Raw genomic sequence first — 18,707 nt, 5'->3', positions numbered from 1 at the left:
AACGCTACAGTGGAATTGACGACTTTCTTGTATACACAAGGTTCGTCAACATTTTGCTCAAAGCCATAAGATTTGATCGCAGTATCAAATCTTATATTCCAAGACCAAGATGCTTGCTTCAATCCATAAATGGATCTCTGAAGCTTACAAAGCTTTTGTTCTTGGCCCTGTTCAATGAACCCCTCTGGTTGGACCATATAGATACTCTCTTCAAGACTTCTATTTAGGAATGCTGTTTTGACATCCATCTGCCAAATTTCATAATCATAAAAAGTGGCGATGGATAAGAGTATCCTGATCGACTTTAGCATGACAACAGGAGAGAAAGTTTCCTCATAGTCAACTCCCTCTCTCTAGTTGAAACCCTTTGCCACAAGTCGAGCCTTGAAAGTCTGTACTTTCTTGGTATGGTCTCGTTTTCTCTTGTAGATCTATTTACAACCAATTGGCTTTACGTCATTTGGCTGATCTATAAGAACCCAGACCGAATTGGAATACATTGATTCCATTTAAACGTCCATGGCTTTTATCCATTGGTCTCGGTCCACATCATTCATCGCCTGTTTATAGGTTGATGGATCATCTATGCCGTCATCTGGTATGATGATTTGAGTTTCAGTTAAACCCAAGTAACGGTCAGGCTGAAGAACAACCCTCCCACTACGTCGAGGCATTCTCAACTCTTGAGAAGGATGTGACTGACCATAAATGTTAGTTCCATCAATTACTTTAGTTGATGAACTAGCTCTTTCTGCAGTGTTTTTGGACATCTTATTCAATACTAGCCTACTGTGAGGTTGATGACTCCTAATGTGGTCTTCCTCTAAGAATGTGGCATTTGTCGACACAAATACTTTATTCTGTTGAGTATTATAAAACAAACCACTTTTTGATTCTTTTGGGTAACCTACAAATAGGCATAATTTTGAACGTCGTTCCAATTTCTTAGGGTTTTGCACCAACAAGTGTGCTGGGCAGCCCCAAATCCTAAAGTGACGTAAACTACTTTTACGCCCTTTCCATAGCTCATAAGGTGTATCAGAAACACTCTTAGAGGGAACATTGTTCAAAATGTAGATAGCGGTCTCTAACGCATGTCCCCAAAAGGAATCAGGTAATTGAGCATAGCTCATCATAGAGCGAACCATGTCTAATAAGGTTCGGTTTCTTCTTTCAGATACACCGTTCTGTTGAGGCGTACTAGGTGCAGAGAGTTGTGACTGAATTCCATGTTCTATCAAATAGTCTTGGAATTTCAAGTCCATGTACTCTCCACCTTGATCTGATCGAAGTGTCTTTATTGATTTACCTACTTGGTTTTCAACTTCTGCCTTATATTCCTTGAACTTTTCAAGGGTTTCAGACTTGTGATGCATTAGGTAAATATGACCATACCTAGAATAATCATCAATGAAGCTGATGAAATATTCATACCCACCTCGAGCTCTTATGTTCATCGGTCCACAGAGGTCTGAGTGAGCGAGCTCTAAGGGTATCGTGGCTCTAAAACCCTTTACAGTAAAAGATCTTTTAGTCATTTTTCCGTCAAGACAGGACTCACATGGTGGTAAGGATTTATCTTCTAACTTATTTAAAAGTCCACTCTTAACTAGCCTCCCAATCGTATTGAGATTTATATGTCCAAGAAGTGCCATAATAAAGCGTTAGAAGAAACCTTTTGTCTTTTATTCTGAGTTTCGACAGTTCTAAACATCTCAGTCATAAAGATAAAATTTGCTCTGGTTGGTCTTAACTTGTATAAGTTGTTTTCGAGTATAGCATAACAAATTTGAATACCTTTTCTGAATAAGAACGCTTCATTAATTTCAAAGGATATTCTATACATTTGTTCTAATAAACATGAGATAGATATTAAGTTCCTTTTCATAAGAGGAAATACAAAACATTTTCTAGTAAAATGTATCTATCGTCAAAAAACAACTTTAAATCTCCCACTGCTTTGGCTGAGACAACATCTTCAGTTCCAACTTTGAGAATTATCTCGCCTTCTTCCAGCTTCTTCCAGGAACTAGTTTCCTGAAATGAGAAACAAATATGATTAGTGGCTCCTGAATCAAGTACCAAAGTGGAAGTATCATACTCCACTAAACATGTTTCAACAACTAGTAAATCGTATTAGATTAGCCAAATGACGTAAAGCCAATTGGTTGTAAATGGATCTACAAGAGAAAACGAGACCATACCGGGAAAGTACAGACTTTCAAGGCTCGACTTGTGGCAAAGGGTTTCAACCAGAGATAGGGAGTTGACTATGAGGAAACTTTCTCTCCTGTTGCCATGCTAAAGTCGATTAGGATACTCTTGTCCATCGCCACTTTTTATGATTATGAAATTTGGCAGATGGATGTCAAGACAGCATTCCTAAATGGAAGTCTTAAAGAGAGTATCTATATGGTCCAACCAGAGGGGTTCATTGAACAGGGCCAAGAACAAAAGGTTTGTAAGCTTCAGAGATCTATTTATGGATTGAAACAAGCATCTCGATCCTGGAATATAAGATTTGATACTGCGATCAAATCTTATGGCTTTGAGCAAAATGTTGACGAATCTTGTGTATACAAGAAATTCGTCAATTCCACTGTAGCGTTTTTACTTTTGTACATTGACGACATCCTACTCAATGAGAATGATATAGGTTTTCTGTATGACGTTAAAGAATGGGTAGCTAAGCAATTCCAAATGAAAGATTTAGGAGATGCACAACATGTTCTTGGGATCCAAATAGTTCGGAATCGAAAGAACAAGACATTAGCCATGTCTCAAGCAACTTATATCGACAAAATGTTGTCTAGATATAAGATGCAAAATTCCAAAAGAGGTTTATTACCTTTTAGACATGGAATTCACCTTTCTCAGGAACAGTGTCCTAAGACACCTCAAGAAATTGAGGGGATGAGACATATTCCCTACGCTTCAGCTGTTGGAAGCTTAATGTATGCTATGTTATGTACTAGACCTGACATATGCTATGCAGTAGGGATAGTCAGCAGATATCAGTCCAACCCAGGATATGATCATTGGACTGCCGTTAAAAATATCCTCAAGTATCTTAGGAGAACGAGGAACTATATGCTCGTGTATGGTGCTAAGGATCTGATCCTTACTGGATACACTGACTCTGATTTTCAGAACGATAAAGATGCTAGAAAATCTACATCGGGATCAGTGTTCACTTTGAATGGAAGAGCAGTAGTGTGGAGAAGTGTAAAGCAAACTTGCATTGCAGACTCCACAATGGAAGCTGAATACGTAGCTGCTTGTGAAGCAGCAAAGGAAGCAGTGTGGCTAAGGAAATTCTTGACTGATCTGGAAGTCGTTCCAGACATACATCTGCCCATCACTCTCTTTTGTGATAACAGTGGAGCAGTTGCAAATTTCAAGGAACCTAGAAGCCATAAACGCGCAAAGCATATTGAGCGAAAATACCATCTCATAAGGGAGATAGTAAACCGGGGAGACGTGGTCGTCACTCAGATAACCTCGAAAGAGAATCTTGCTGACCCATTTACTAAGGCCTTCCCGGCTAAAATGTTTAAGGGTCACCTAGAGAATCTAGGACTACGAGTTTTGTAAACTAGGACAAGTGGGAGAATAATTCGGCGTGTATCTGATGTATGCCCAATGTTCTTGTATTTTCTTACTTAAACTCAATAAAATGTACCATTGGAGTTTTAGTCCAAGTGGGAGTTTGTTGGGTTTTATGTCCTGAAACTCATAGTTTGAAAATGCCAGATATACTTTTATCTTTCAATAAAGTTGTTATTGAAGGTTTTAATCAATAAGTAGTTATTGATCCAATAAAATGTTCTTACTAGATCTAAATCCAATAAAATAAAGGATCCTAGACTGTTACCTGAGACTCAAACTCTATGTAAGAGACATAAATATAGATCAAGTTTGAGTTAACAGTCTAAATGGTCTATAGTATAGGAAGAAAGTTGGACGCCTTATTCTGGGGACACTATGGATGCGGCCCACTTTGTAGCTAGTACAAACGATGTGATCCTAATTCGTTCAAGTGAAGACATGCGAGTGGGGGTGTCCCGTGCAAAGAGTTTGCATAAGACCGGACCATGAGATAGTCACTTTTACTTTATAACACCGTTTACTGTTTGAAACTGACTATCTCGACTTTGATGGCCTAGGTAACTCGATCTTAATCCTGAGCTAATTATGAACTTCTGTTTACTCGGGATTACCCTTAGATCTGCATGGGTGAGAACAGCTCAACAGCGCTGGCTCAATAAGCCTCCCATTTCTGGGGTAAGGCCCGATAGATAGCTAGGGACATAGGGTGCTAGAAGAAATTCACTTCTACCCAATTTTAGGATAGTAGAAAGGTTGTTCTCTTAAGGGCTGAATCCAGGTCTTGAACAATAGGCGCCACCCTCATCAAAAGGTTTGAGAGGATTTTTGATTTGATAGTTGGACTACAAATCATTGTTCATTAGAGGATCAGTGGGACTTAAGGAACAAGAGGTAATTACAGGGGTAAAGCGGTATTTTGACCTAGCTGTAATTACGAACAACTTGTGAAGGGTCGACTTACCGATCATGGTTATATCAAATGCACATAATATATCTACAGTGAAGAGAGTGCAGCTACGGGCTTTAGTGGAATGACCCGGTAGTTAACGAATGTTGGTTAACTAGGTTAAAGAGTTTAACCGGTTAATCTCGGATCGTTGGAGCTCGTAATTTGTAGGTCCATAAGGTCCCCTGGCTAGCTCATATAAGAATAAACTTGGAATAATTTGAAGGAATAATTCGAATCGTACGAATTAGGTTAATCATATGAGATATGATTAAGTAATTGATATATGATATCAATTTGAGAAATTTGGACAAAATATTTAAATAGGATTTAAATATTAAAATTATGAATGTGGATTCATAATCGGAGGCATGGATTTCATCAAACATCGGATTTTGGAAAAAGTCAAATAGTTGACTTTGACCAGAGAAAGTCAAAGGTTGACTAAAGTAGATTAAAATAATGTTTTTAACCAAGTTGGTGGAAAATTCTACTAACTTGTTGACTGGAACATTTAAATAATCTCAAAAATCCACTTTTTGACACTTAGCCATGCATGCATAAGTAGAATGTGTGTTGTAAGCTTTTGGTGAACTTAGACATGCAAGAGTTGCATGTAATTTGCTTATTTAAGAAGGCCTTTGTTCAAACATTAAAAGGTCTTGGAACCTTTGGCTATTTTTTTCAAAAAAAGCTTATATAACTCTTTTTAGCTCCACTTTTCTCTAAATTTTTCCTTCTCTAAAAAGAGTCCCACCACTTTATTCCAAGCCTTGAGAATAGCTAGGAAGATCTCTTGGTGGTCCTTGATTGGAGCTATTTGAAGATTTTTGAAAAGCTACAAAGGTTTGTATTTTTCTCTACTTATCTCTAAGCATCATAATGTATGATCATGCATGTTTAATCCTAGGTTGTATTATGCATCTAGATTGTTATTTCGATTGTTGCTCACTTCCGCTACGCATGTATGTATATTATCCATCACATTCGTACCCATATTTCCTTCAGTGTATAGATAAACTATGATTTTCTTCTCCTTTCAATATTGATGTCAATCAATATGTGCTTCCCGTTAATTATCTTCTATTAAAGGATAAATAACACAAAAAAAATAGTTAGACATTTGGATCTCGAACACAAAAGAAATAGCTAAACTGTAATCATAAAATTGATTTCATTAAAACAAAAAGACAATAAAAGAATGTGAATTACAATAGAAAAAATTCAAACAATATGGGTATTGAAGCAACCGTACCAACCTGAAATATTGAAGCGATAAAAAAAACTAAAACCCAAAGAATGGGTATAAAGAAGAACCGTAGCAGTAAGGAGTGTATGAACGAACATGTATGAATGAGCAGTAGCAGAAATCAGTAGAAATGAGGATCATGAGAAGACGTTGTGCCAACAATAATTAAGATTTGGATATTTTTTTAATTAATAATATTGGTAAATAAAGAAAATCAAATCTTTTTTAAGGGGTTGAAGGAGTGAATTAAGGAATTTGAATTGAAAATTAATGTGGGGCCCACAATAATTAAAGGATTGTGATATTAATTTATGAAATTAAATATTTTATATTTAAAAAAAAACAAATAACCATAGTAAATGTAAATGCAATGAATAGGGGTAAATTCGAACTTAAAATAAAATCATACCTTCGAACTTAAAATAAAATCATACCACCAGAAATTTAAAAGTGTAAAATTTAAAAAATTTAAACATTTATGTAAATATGTTTCTAAAACAGCCCTCCGAAGATATTATCTCATTTAAAAATTGTTTTCCGGTAATTAGAGATGAGAAAATGACATAAATGACCCTCCTAAAGAAACTTTTTGCTCAAATAACCCCTCCCTAAAAAATTGTTTTGAATGACCCACCATATTATTTTAATGAATTTAAAAAATGATGAAATTACGTTTATGCCCTCAATTAAAAAACAACGGTTGTGCTTTTTTGTTTCCCTCTCTTCGTCTTTCTCGTGCGTTTCAACTTCTTCACCTTCTTCCTCTCTTCATCTTTCTCGTCTGTGCCGCTTCAAGCTTACGTTCATGCGCTTCTTCCTCTTCGTTTCCCTCTTTTTCTCTTATTGTGCGTGATATTCAACGCCTTCTTCACAGATTGTCTAACGCCTTCGCCTGCGCCTCGCCCGCGAAATGAAGGTTAGGATTTCACTAAACTTACACTTAATCACTGTGGTGTTCTTGTTTAATTTCATTGTGGGGTTCTTGTTTGACGTTGTGGGTGTAGGGTCTAAGTTTGAACATTTATGTGGGTTTCAGGCGATTTAGGGCGGATTGATTAGGTTTTTCAAATTATTTAGGGTGAATTGATTTGGTTTTGACAAGTTTACGGGCTAATTCGGGTTTCTGGGTTTTATTTCTCGTGGAGATTTCTCAAACTACATCAAAGCATCTCGTTCGAGGTACCCCGGGAAATTCAGATGTGGTGTACTATTTCTGGTAAATTTCTCGGGGTATTCTCGGGCAAAGGTAACCCGAGAAATTTAACAGAAGCATATTTCTGTCGCATGCTTTCTCGTTTTATCTCGCACGCTAAGTTTTATATGTTATTTCTCGGGGGTATCTCGCCCTGGATTGGCCCGAGAAATTGAATATTCATTTATGGGTATTTTTTTCGGTAAGAGAAATTGTAGTTAACCCGATCTCGAGTGAGATGCCCCCGAGAATTAAGACAGAACATTGCTTGACCACTGGTTTCTTTTTGTTTTTTGTTTTTGTTTTTTATTTCTTGCTTATGTTTGTATGACTATCATATTCAATTATGTTTTTACTCGTATTCAGGTTTGAAGTATGGAAATGAGACCGAAAATTGACCCTACAATCTTTGCCTCTGCAAATGTGACCTGTCTATCGCACCTAGCGAAGACAGGCACTAATATTAATGAAAAACTCACCCCTAGACAGCTAGCTAGCGATGTTTAGGAAAACTATTTTCGATCATCTACTCGAAGTGGACCTCGTTTTTAACGGACCGTTGATACACAATATCTTACTTAGGGAGGTTGAGGATAGTACATCGAATACGATTAGTTTCAACCTTTTTGGGAGGAAGGTGTCATCTGGACGGAGGGAGTTTGACCTTATTAGTGGCCTATACTATGACACGAACCCAGTTAGGAAAGTTACACATCCTCATAGACTGAGGGCCTTGTACTTTAACGATAGGACGAACATTGTCTTGAGTGAGTTAGAAAAACTGTACATAGCCACCCAGTTTGAGGATGACTTCGATGCGGTCAAGGTATCGATTGTTTACATGGTAGAATTGATATTGCTGGGGAGAGAGAGAATAAGTGAAGTTTGACCAAACACTATTAGGAGTAGTGGATGATTAGGAGGTTTGTTGCAACCATGACTGGGCATCTCTGTCGTTCGAGAAGATGATAAGTAGTCTTCATCGTGGCACGACCAAGATGAGAAAAGACGGAGGGTTGAGGAAATCATATAGCTTGTACGGTTTCCCATGGGTGTTCCAGGTATGGACATAAATATATTTTTTTTGATATTCTGGGTCATTCTTATCAATTATGGTTACTAATGTGAATTGCTTATTCGTACAGGTGTGGGCGTACAAGATGATATATTCCCTATCTGGTCGGGTTGCAAATAAAGTTCTCGAGGATGCAGTGCCACGTATCCTCCAGTGGAGGTGCGGCCATTCAACTGCATGCTCGATCGGAAGATATTTCGGTCTACAACTTTAAGTTTGATTTGAATGTTTGTCGCATCGTAAATTATTTCTTATATTTATCTCGACTCTACCTTACTATTGACTTAGGGAAGAACGCGAAGATTAGAGGCAACTGATGCAGAGAAAAACTTCATGAGGCGAACCGTCGAAACACCTGAACAGAGGATGATGACGTCATGGATGTTGATGCAGGCTCATCGGCTGTACGGGAGGGCGCACAGGGTCCGGATGTGGGCCGAGCTGATGATGCTGGACCATCGACTGTACGTGAGGGACCATTGGATGGTGTGGACGTTGAGATGGTTGGGAAAGACCCTGATTTGGACAATGAGGAATCCAAGGGTAAGAAAAAAGTTCGCAGCAGTAGTGAGCACTTGAAGAAGGTTGAGAAGTGCTTGAGGACGATGATCATCGTATGCATGAGCGTAGGGATGGCATAGAGGCTGATTTGAAAGCGATTAGAAAGTTTCTTCGACGAATTGCTAAGGTACACCAGTTATTTTGTTAATTATGATTTTTATTTGTTTTGTTTTATTTGTTTTATTTGTTAATTTGTCACTAAATATGTAGGGTTTACTTGTTGACGTGAGAAACATGAGCTATGAAAAGGTACTGAGCCGGGGGATGGTGCCGGGTTGGGGGATGGAGCCGGGTCGGGGGATGGCGCCCGACCTGGGGATGTAGCAGGGTCGGGAGATGGTGCCAAGGCTATAGATGGTGTTGAGCAGGTTTATGGTGCATATGGTACCGATCGCGGAGTGGGTCGTGAGCTAGGATGCAATACCCCAGCTGGAGATTGTGCTGGGACGGGAGCTGTTACCGAACCAGTAAATGTTACAGAGCTGGTAGATGTTGTGAAGGTAGATGTTGGCGACGTCGTGGATGGGATGGACGTCGATCCTGTGAAGGTACGTTTGATATACTTCGTGATGGGATCATTAAACGAACTATCGTTGGATGCTCATAATTTGGTAATGCAGGAACATGGTGACGAGGTCGTTGTGCTTGTCAACGAAGTGGTTCATGGTGATCGCGGTCAGTCCATCATTGAACCCGACATAGTAGAACTTCAAACGCCTGAACGATCAGTACGTATGGGTTACGTCATTATATGTATTCAGCAACATTAGTGATAACTAAGGTTCATGTGTCACATTTTTTTTGCAGCAACATGCAAGGGGCTTGCCGTTAAACGAAGCTGCCAAAGAGAACTTTCAAAAAGGGGTGGATGCAACACCGGTAGAGCATATTATGATTGGCTCGCAGCAGACAGATTCATCCCCAGACAAGGTATTGAGCTGGTTTTCACCGTCATTCTAGGTAGTAAATATTTATTATTCTAACAATAACGATCAAGGAACATTGTGCGGACGATTTCTCTAGCTCCAACATAGAAGAAGGGAAAGATGTTAAATCATAGACGGCTGCGGATATGTCTGGTACGTCACACTGGGACGCGAACGAGGTTCATGTGCTATCGCATCCAATAGATTCGCCAAAGCCCCGACGAGGATCTCGCAAGACGAAGGTACCGTGGAAGCTCCGTGGATCATTCATAGTAATGCATCTTTTCTAAGCTATCAACATGTTCCTCTTTTTAATGAAATGCTTTTCTTTGTTCTTTGTTTTTGTATCATGTCGTGAGGATTCTTAAGGGCATGAATAGGTTATATTTCCTAGTTTTATGATCAAGGCATGAGTCATTTTTCATTATTTTTGTTTTGATTATAAAACTGTGTTCTGCTTCTTTTTGTTTTGAAACCTTAACTTTTTCATTGCTTTGGAAGTCCTTGTCCTTTTTGTGCCAAAATTTTGCATCTCTCAAAATTTCTTTCCCCAGTGAGGACACTGTTTCCCTTAAGTTTGGAGGGGGGGAGAGGGAACGGTGTGTGTCTTTTTGTTTTAAGAAAGAAAATGCATTTTATGTTTTGGAAAATGAGTCAAGAAAGAAAATGCAAGCAATAAAAGAGTCATATGCAAGAAAATTTTTTTCGAAAGAAATAGTATGAAAAAGAGTCCAAAAGAAGAAAAGCAAGTAAAAAAAAAAGTGTCGTGAGTGAAAATAAGATTGAGGGAAAGAAAAATAGAAGTGATAGTAAGAAACGAGTGGTAAGAAACATGAGAGGAAAGAAAATGCACTTACTTTTTCACGAGTCCCACTATAGACGTTCATTTTCTTAAAATGAGTATGAAAAAGAGTCCAAAAGAAGAAAAGCAAGTAAAAAAAAAGTGTCATGAGTGAAAATAAGATTGAGGGAAAGAAAAATAGAAGTGATAGTAAGAAACGAGTGGTAAGAAACATGAGAGGAAAAGAAAATGCACTTACTTTTTCACGAGTCCCACTATAGCATCTTGGAGGGTGGTAGCCTACATATTAAGGTGACTTCGTGAAACCATTGTCGACATCATTTTATGCCGGGTTGATACCTAACAAGTTTCTATGAGTGGTTGTGGTTTGAAACCGATGTTAGTTGTTGAAAACCTCAGGGGCTAGTAGCCGGTCCACTTGATGTTAAAATTTTTGAAGCAAAACGGAAGTGTGCATATTCCATGGTTTTGTAAAAGAGTTTTGTGTTTTAGAAAAAAAGAAGATTTAGAATCGTTTTTATTTTCAAAACAAAGGATGGTTTATGGTTGTTGGCTTGAGAGTAAAGTTAGGACGTTTAGCTTGTGGAGCCTTTCCTGAGACTTATATGATTCATTTACTTAGAACATTTGGATTGTTGATCATTCATATTTCTAGCATATTGATTGTTTTAGATTTGTTGTTGTTGTTTTTGCTTGAGGACAAGCAAATGACTAAGTTTGGGGGTGTGTTAGGGTTGACTTTTTACTGCAGAAACATGTCGGTAGCCCTGTTTGACCACGTTTTTGACCTATTTCCCATTATTATTTGCCAAAAAGGACCACATATTCTTAAAGTAGAACATACATAGTTTATTTATGCATAAAAGTCAAACTATGATACTTTAGGAAAAATATGAGATAAATGCGGTCAAAGTTGGAAGAAAATAACAGAATTCTGTCTTTTGCAGAATTGCGCCTGGCGCTTTTTTGGAGGGCAATTTGTCAAAACGCACGTTTTGATTAATGAAGGGCAAAGAGAACATTTCCCATATGTTCAAAACCGTGAGTCCAAGTCCAAGTGAGGTGGTTAGGTGAATCTCAACCATTTTCCACCCAAATTGGAGGGGAGTTTCAACCAACCTATGGTGCTATAAAAGAAGTCATCCATCCCTCAGCAAATCATCCATTCCAAGCTTCATTTCATCTTCTTTTCGATGCTCTCTAGTTGTAGAACACGTTTTTAGGGTTTATGTTCATGTTTTAGTTGTTCATTTCTTCCTTTTTCACGCTTTTAATTCGAGTTCTTAGTTCCGTTCTTTGTTCATTCTGTTCTTTTAAAGTTCTTTAGCGAGTTTCAACTCCCCTCACGCTCGAGAGAGAAGAGGGTTAAGCTAGAACTCCTTGTATGGCTTATTTATTCATTTAAATTCAATAAAAAATACTTTCTTTATGTTTTCGTGCATTTACTTTCATTTAATTATGTTCTAAATTAGTTATCAACCTCCTTGTGGAATGCCTTAGTCAAATGATTTGATTTTCAACACGCTCGGGATTTTGGCCAGATTGCGTCTGACACTTCTTTTGGTTGGTTTCTAAAAACTTCTCTTTACCTCTTTTTTCCATTTGGCTAGTGGGAACTTGATTTATACACTAAAGCCCAACATTGGGAAATGTGAGTTAGGTAAAATAATAGGAAAGCAATATGGGATGTGACTTAGGAATAAACGCATAAAATATGGTCCTAGGAATAGGCCCTCTGACCCATAATGCAAATAAGTTGGTAGATATTCTCGAGGATTGTAATCACACATAGGAATATGATTGTAGGTTACCCTAGCCTCTGCAGCAACCAAAAACGGTAGTGAAAGAGTAGAACTCAAATCCCAAGAAAAGTCAGGAATTGCGCCTGGTGCATTTTCCCAACATAGTGTGTTTTCCATGTTTTGCATCAAAACTAAGGTAAGAGACAAGGAGGTTGAGTTCCATTAAATTGCTTGTTAGTTAATGTAACGCCCCAAGATTTCATATAAACATCCTAGGCAACGCTAAATAATTCTTCTGGCTAACCTTAACTCTAAACACGAGATAAGCAACCTCCTGGAAAATAATTTAGATGAAATAAAGCTTCGACTTCCATACGTTCTATCAGAAATATAAATGTCATAAAATGTCAGAACTCCACCCTCCGTGGGCAATTTAAAAGAAAACAACATCTCAAATTCGCCTCAGTGGCTAAAATTATTAAATAAGTAAAAACAACCGTGCACCTAAACTCCAATGACAACAACGACGCGTTTACCAACAACATCCATAACAATTAAAGTAGTTCTAAATAATACAAAATTTCCTCCGCGGTTCACACCTAGCAATAACATATGTCTCAAGGCTACTCGTACCCAACTACCTTTCCCTCTATCCTCACTAACTAAACTAGTGATCCTTCCTCGGTCAAGCCCTCTCCACATCATCACCGCGGTCGATCCCGTTCACACCTGAAACATATAAAGGTACAAAGGGGGGGTGAGTACATAAGGTACTCCGTAGGTAGCACTTCCTAACTAGCACAAAAAAAATTATGCTCACAGTCACAACATAAAGAACAAAACAATAGCGAGGGAATCAAATAAGCAGTGAGAGATAGCGAACAATTAACTTGACATTTAGAACAAAACAAGAGCAAGGCAACCAAATAAGCAGAGAGAGATAGCGAACAAATAACTTGACATTTACATACAACAACTAAGAGTCGAAACTACCAATACCACAACCCATGATTCGCTAGCCCTTGTTTCATAGTACTAAACCTTCCTCAACACCCCCCTTTATCACTCCCCACCGCACGCCGCCGCCGCCCGTCACGCGCTGCTGCTGTTCGACGCTGCACCTGCTGCCGCCGCCGCTGCTGCCGCTGTGTCCGCCGGAGATGGCTGCCGTCGGTGCTGCTGTGTCGGAGAGGGAGAGTCCGGGTGGAGGGGGGTGGCCGACGGCTTCAACAAGAGAGGAAAAGGGGAAAAGGAGAAGAGGAATGAGAACAAGTGGCTAGGGTTCCCTTTTCTTGTTTCAAACTTTTAACTCCTTTGGGCTTGGGTTCTTTTCCTTATGTTTAAGGCCCACTTACCCAACCCTTCCTTGTTAAAACAAACCAATAATAGAGTTTCGTAATTGGCCCAATGATCCAAAACAAGTGTCGCATAATGGAAATCCGTACTAAATGTAACTTGAAATAACTACACGCTACTAACTCACCACTAAAACTGTAACAATACACACTAGTCGAGATGTCACACTTAAATTAAATAAGATCACTGATGAATCAATTAAAAATAACAATGAAATAAATCAATAAATCAATAAATAAAAATCCATTTTGTTAGAAAATTTTCCGGAACTCGGGACAAGCTAACCTGAGTAACGCGGGGCGTTACAGTTAAAACCCCAAACAACAACATTTCACCATTATTTTCTTCCTAAATCACAATTGCATATTTGAACAATTTCACTGCATTACTTGATTTTGAAAAGCAACAAGTCCCTGAGGATTCGACTTTAGATTACTTCCGAGTATTACTTGTGACTATGTGCGCTTGCACGAGTCTCTAATCTTTTTAAAGGTAGAGAAAATCCCAACATATTCGTACAATTTGTCTCCGCCCTACTCTTGTAACGAACTTTGGAGGATCGATGGTGAATTCAACAAAGTCATCCGGTAAAACCCAATCCTCCTCATCACCGAAGGGAAATATTGGCTCGGAATAAGCAGTAATAAAGGTCTCCAATTTATACTTCGACGAACATAATGTGTATATATTGACATTACGATGCATGGCCGCAGCAACGACATGTGAGAATAGATTCTAGTAGTAGTGAAACTGCTTGCACGTACAAGTCTTACTGTTCAGGTTGACACGCACTTTACAACTAGCGCCGTGTATCTCGTATTCAAAATTGTCAATAAGTTTAATGAGATGTCGTTGGGCCTGCTCCACAGCTTCCTTAAGAATATTTCCAGCATAGTCAGTCAGAATGGTCGATCTTGTGGATGCGTATGTCCGTCGCTCGTAAAACCATCGTTGTAGAAGAGCCCTACAATGTTCTAACAGTGCGGTGACTGGCAATGCCCGTTCATGCACAAGTACATCATTCATGGACTCCGCAATGTTAGTCGTCATTTGGTTGTACCCCAGTCTAGGTTGATATGCACGTGCCCATTTGTCGAACCGGATGTCCTCTAGATACTTATGCACTTTTGGGAATCCTGCAAGTTGGTTCCAATAATACTTGAACGTAGACTTCTTGAACGCCTTAGCTGCTTGAATGTACAACCTCTCCACATCCTCGGTCCTACACTTGAACTTATCGTTCAAGTTTATCTTTACATGATGCATGCATGTAACGTGTTTCTCGTCGAGAAGACAGCAGCTACAGAGTGATTAATGGTTTGGTGCCGGTCGGACACGAAAACCAATCCATTAATGTCTCCAATACAAATCTTCACATGCTCCAAAAACTAAGTCCATAAGCTGTCTGTTTCCTTGTCCACAATTCCAAACGCTAGTGGATATATCTGATTATTCCCATCGACAGAGGAGGCTATAAATATCACACCTTTATACTTTCCCTTCAGATGTGCACCATCAATGACAAGCATAGATCAAATGCAACTTCTAAAGCCTCTTATTGAGCAACCCAGAGCCATGAATGCATACTGAAAGTATTTATCAGCTTCTAGTTTCATGGAAAAAATTGTGCTCGAGTTCACCGATTTCAACGCCTCGCCATATTTACGCAAGAGTGTATAGGACTTCTTAGGCGATCCCATTAGTATGTCCAACGCTTTTTCTCTTGCACACCAAGCCTTTTTATATCGGATGTTTACACCATAATTTTTCCGCATGTCATTAACAATATCCTTTGGATGATAACAACGACTTACATCCTCGAGGTTGGATTTTATGAGTTGACCCAAGACATGACTTCGAGCTTGTCGGTGGTCATGTTTCATCACCTTACGTATGCAACTATGTAACTCATGAAACATAGAGATAAAAAAAGTATCGGAACCTTTAATCTTCCTTGCACGCAGGTTCCATTTGCATCTATCCTCCGAGCATGTGACAGTATACAAGCTCTTATTAGATTTCTTCACGCGATATTCAAAATTCAATCTCATCTTAAACACAGATAGTTTGAACTGGAATTCTTCTTTCGATCGAGAGGTACTCCCTACCGTAATGTCCTCAGTTGACAGACCAACTTCATTGCCCTCACCTATCCGAGTGAGTACCCTTGATCAAGAAGTTTGACTAGTTGCACACAGTGCATTCGTACTATCCGTGTGCACTTCGGTCAAGGGGTCCAAAGACGGAGTGGCTACATCCTCGGGCTCTACTTGCTCGTTCTCAACATCAGCATCGTTCTTGAACTCATTATCGTGGTTCTCATCATCCCTACCTTCATACTCCATGTGATTGTCATCATTGTCGTCCCACTGACCGCAATAGTTTGTTTCATCATCATCTAGGTTACATGATGGACCAGCATTAGGGAGTGTGTAATTCAAATGAACTGATGGCACATAATGCCCTACCTGGTCCGGAACTGAATGGAATCTTCAGTCCTTAGAACGATACGATTCTGTGAAGTGCTTCCACTACCGTGTCTTTCCTTCGGTACGGCAGATACGTAGAGTGAGACTTGAGAGGGAGGTGGAGGACCTCTTAAAAAAAATCTGAGGCTATGATCATCGAATATATAAAACTGTGGGACTTGATACTGGGGCTTGAATAGGTATACACAACGTATCAAGATGTTGAACTGGTCTCGGTCAATTCTGGTAAGCATGAACATGGCACTTATGAGCTCATCGTACGTTATACTATTGTCCACATCTAAACCTTCAATAATCCCACCTTCGTATACAGATTGAGACTCATTCCACGTACCACCATAACCAACAAAGAGACGAGGCATCCTGCATTATGAACGAACAAGTTAATTGAGGGTGAAATTACTGAATTCACGGGCGAAAACAAGTAACTTCTCGACCGTGAAGCTTATACATCTCCTGCGTGAATGCTATTATTTTCACCCAAGAATGGTTCAAAAATGGCCTAGAAACAGTTAGAAAAATCAGAACAAAGAAATTGTTTCACCCATATCCACACTACGTTTCAACAGAAGTTGAAAGCTAAAAAAATAAAATTATACAAAAGCTAGAGATGCAAATGTGCGAGTTCATAGATGAAAACAAAACTTGTTATTCAAAATAAATAACATCTACCTCGTTCATGTAGAAAAATATCACTTTCAGATGGAAAAGTCCGAGGTAATTTGCAGTTACGTAATTCTTTTTTGTTATCTGAGAGCTGAGTACAAGATGCACTGATGAAAAGTAAAGTCGTTCGTGCGAATATTTTCAGTTAGGTGTTTCCTTTATTGAAAAACTTCAATTCACGGGAGAGACAGAGGCATTTCACGGACGTGAAATTAATGTAGTTCAACCACATAACTTCATTTCTCGAGTGGGATAGTTGTGCTTCACAGCTGGGAAATTAATGTACGTTAGCCCATTTCTCGTGGACGTCTCGCCCATAATGTCATTATCTTGTTATTTTTCTCATGATTCGCTCCAGAAAATTATGATCTCACTCGAGAATTAACTTTGTTTGCGAGGGTTAGTTGGGTACATTTACTTCACTGACACGTTAGAAAAGTCATTAGTGGGCCATTGAAAACATTTTTTGAGGGGTGGATTATCTAAGCAAAAAGTTTTCTTCAGCAGGCTATTTGAGCCATTTTCCCATTAGAGATCTCCCTAAAGATGGCGAGATGAAACATTGGGTTGGGCCAATCCTCTAAGCTCGCCAAGGATGGGGCCGAGTCAGAAGCATTCAGCCTAAGAATATATAAACCAGCCCATTTATGAGCCCACAAACGCGGTGTTTATAAATCCCGAGAATTAGGTTTTTGAGAAGAGTAAAACGAAGTTCGTCGGCCGTTGAAACTCTATAGTTGTAGGAGAAGCTAGACGCCACCGAAGATGGTGAAAGGAAGGGAAGGAGAGAGAGTCGGGTCTATAATCTAAGCCTATGGAATATCAAATTTTTAAGTTATTATTGTGTCGTTCTTCACCTAATTTGTTTTTATTGTTCTTTCGCTTCACTTTTTTGTTGGAATTAGACTCTACATCCGAGGAACAATTCCCGGCTACAAGAGGTAACTAATTACTGTCTTTCGACTCCCTCGTTCACATTTTCTTGCCATAACATTTGAGTTTGTTGTGTTTATGGACTGCGCTATATTGTTTTCTTAGTTGTTGTCATTTGTTTGAAATCTAATGATGATTGATGTGGTGGCTAGGTCTAAATCCAACCAGTACCCGAACACTTCATTACTCCAGATCAAGGGTGTTAATTCCAAGGATGAGGTTTCCTGGTACCAAGGAAAGCGATTGGCTTATATCTACAAGGCTAAAGTGAAGAAGAATGGGACACATTATCGTTGCATTTGGGGTAAGGTCGCTGGGCCTCACGGTAACAGTGGCATTGTTAGAGCGAAGTTCATGTCTAATCTACCGCCAAAGTCCATGTTATGGTGAAAAATAAAGCTATTTAATGTGTTGTAAATGGAGACCCCTCTATCTTGGTTCTTTACATTTTGGTAACTTCTCTACAGGGTGATAGGGTCAGAGTATTCATGTACCCCAACAACATTTAAGGTAACTAGCTTATTTCGTTGCTTAGTAGATTTATCTTTTACGGTCTTTCTCTTTATCTTTTTACACCTGGTATGTTCTGATGCTTCTTATTATGGTTTCTGTCTTTTATGAGTGGGAAGCTCATGATTTGCTGGGCGAATGTGTTCGACCAGCACGTGAACAGTAGATTTGTGAGCAATGTGTGGAAGGTTGGTCTGGATATGAAGGATGTGTGCGACAGAGCAACTGTGGCGAAGATGGTGAATGATTTAATGGTGAATAAAAGAGAGGAGTTCGTGAGGTCTGCTGCTGAGATTGCTAATTTTGCAATGCGAAGTGTGAGCGCAGGTGGATCATCATACGCTTATTTTGGACGTCTGGTCAAGGATATTAGATTGCTAAGTCAACAGACAACACTAGAGAAACATTAACGATGATGTCAAATTTTATTTCAAATATGAAGGGTTGAAAATGTTGGAAAAAATTTTAAAAACCCATATGTTAGAATTTAAGCTAGATTCATTTCTATATACATACATGAATTCCTAGATACATGAATTGTTAGGTTTATGTAAGATAATGTATTAAGATACATGAATAGTATGTATACATGTATCTATTTATTTTGTGTCTTTTAGATGTGTCTCTTGGATGTTACATAAAGGGATCATT

General features: G+C 38.9%; 1 pseudogene; it reads left to right on the top strand.

The window, feature by feature from the left end:
- Positions 1-18,466, top strand: part of LOC111025330 (7-deoxyloganetic acid glucosyltransferase pseudogene) — a 40,174-nt pseudogene extending 21,708 nt beyond the window's left edge.
- The last annotated feature ends 241 nt before the right edge of the window (positions 18,467-18,707 follow it).

Source organism: Momordica charantia, assembly GCF_013281855.1.
Source record: "Momordica charantia cultivar OHB3-1 chromosome 6 unlocalized genomic scaffold, Mcharantia_2.0 BLBB01000006.1, whole genome shotgun sequence".
Classification (NCBI taxonomy): Eukaryota; Viridiplantae; Streptophyta; class Magnoliopsida; order Cucurbitales; family Cucurbitaceae; genus Momordica; species Momordica charantia.
The sequence above is the reverse complement of the archived record's forward strand: the minus strand, read 5'-3'. Positions and strand labels throughout refer to the sequence as shown.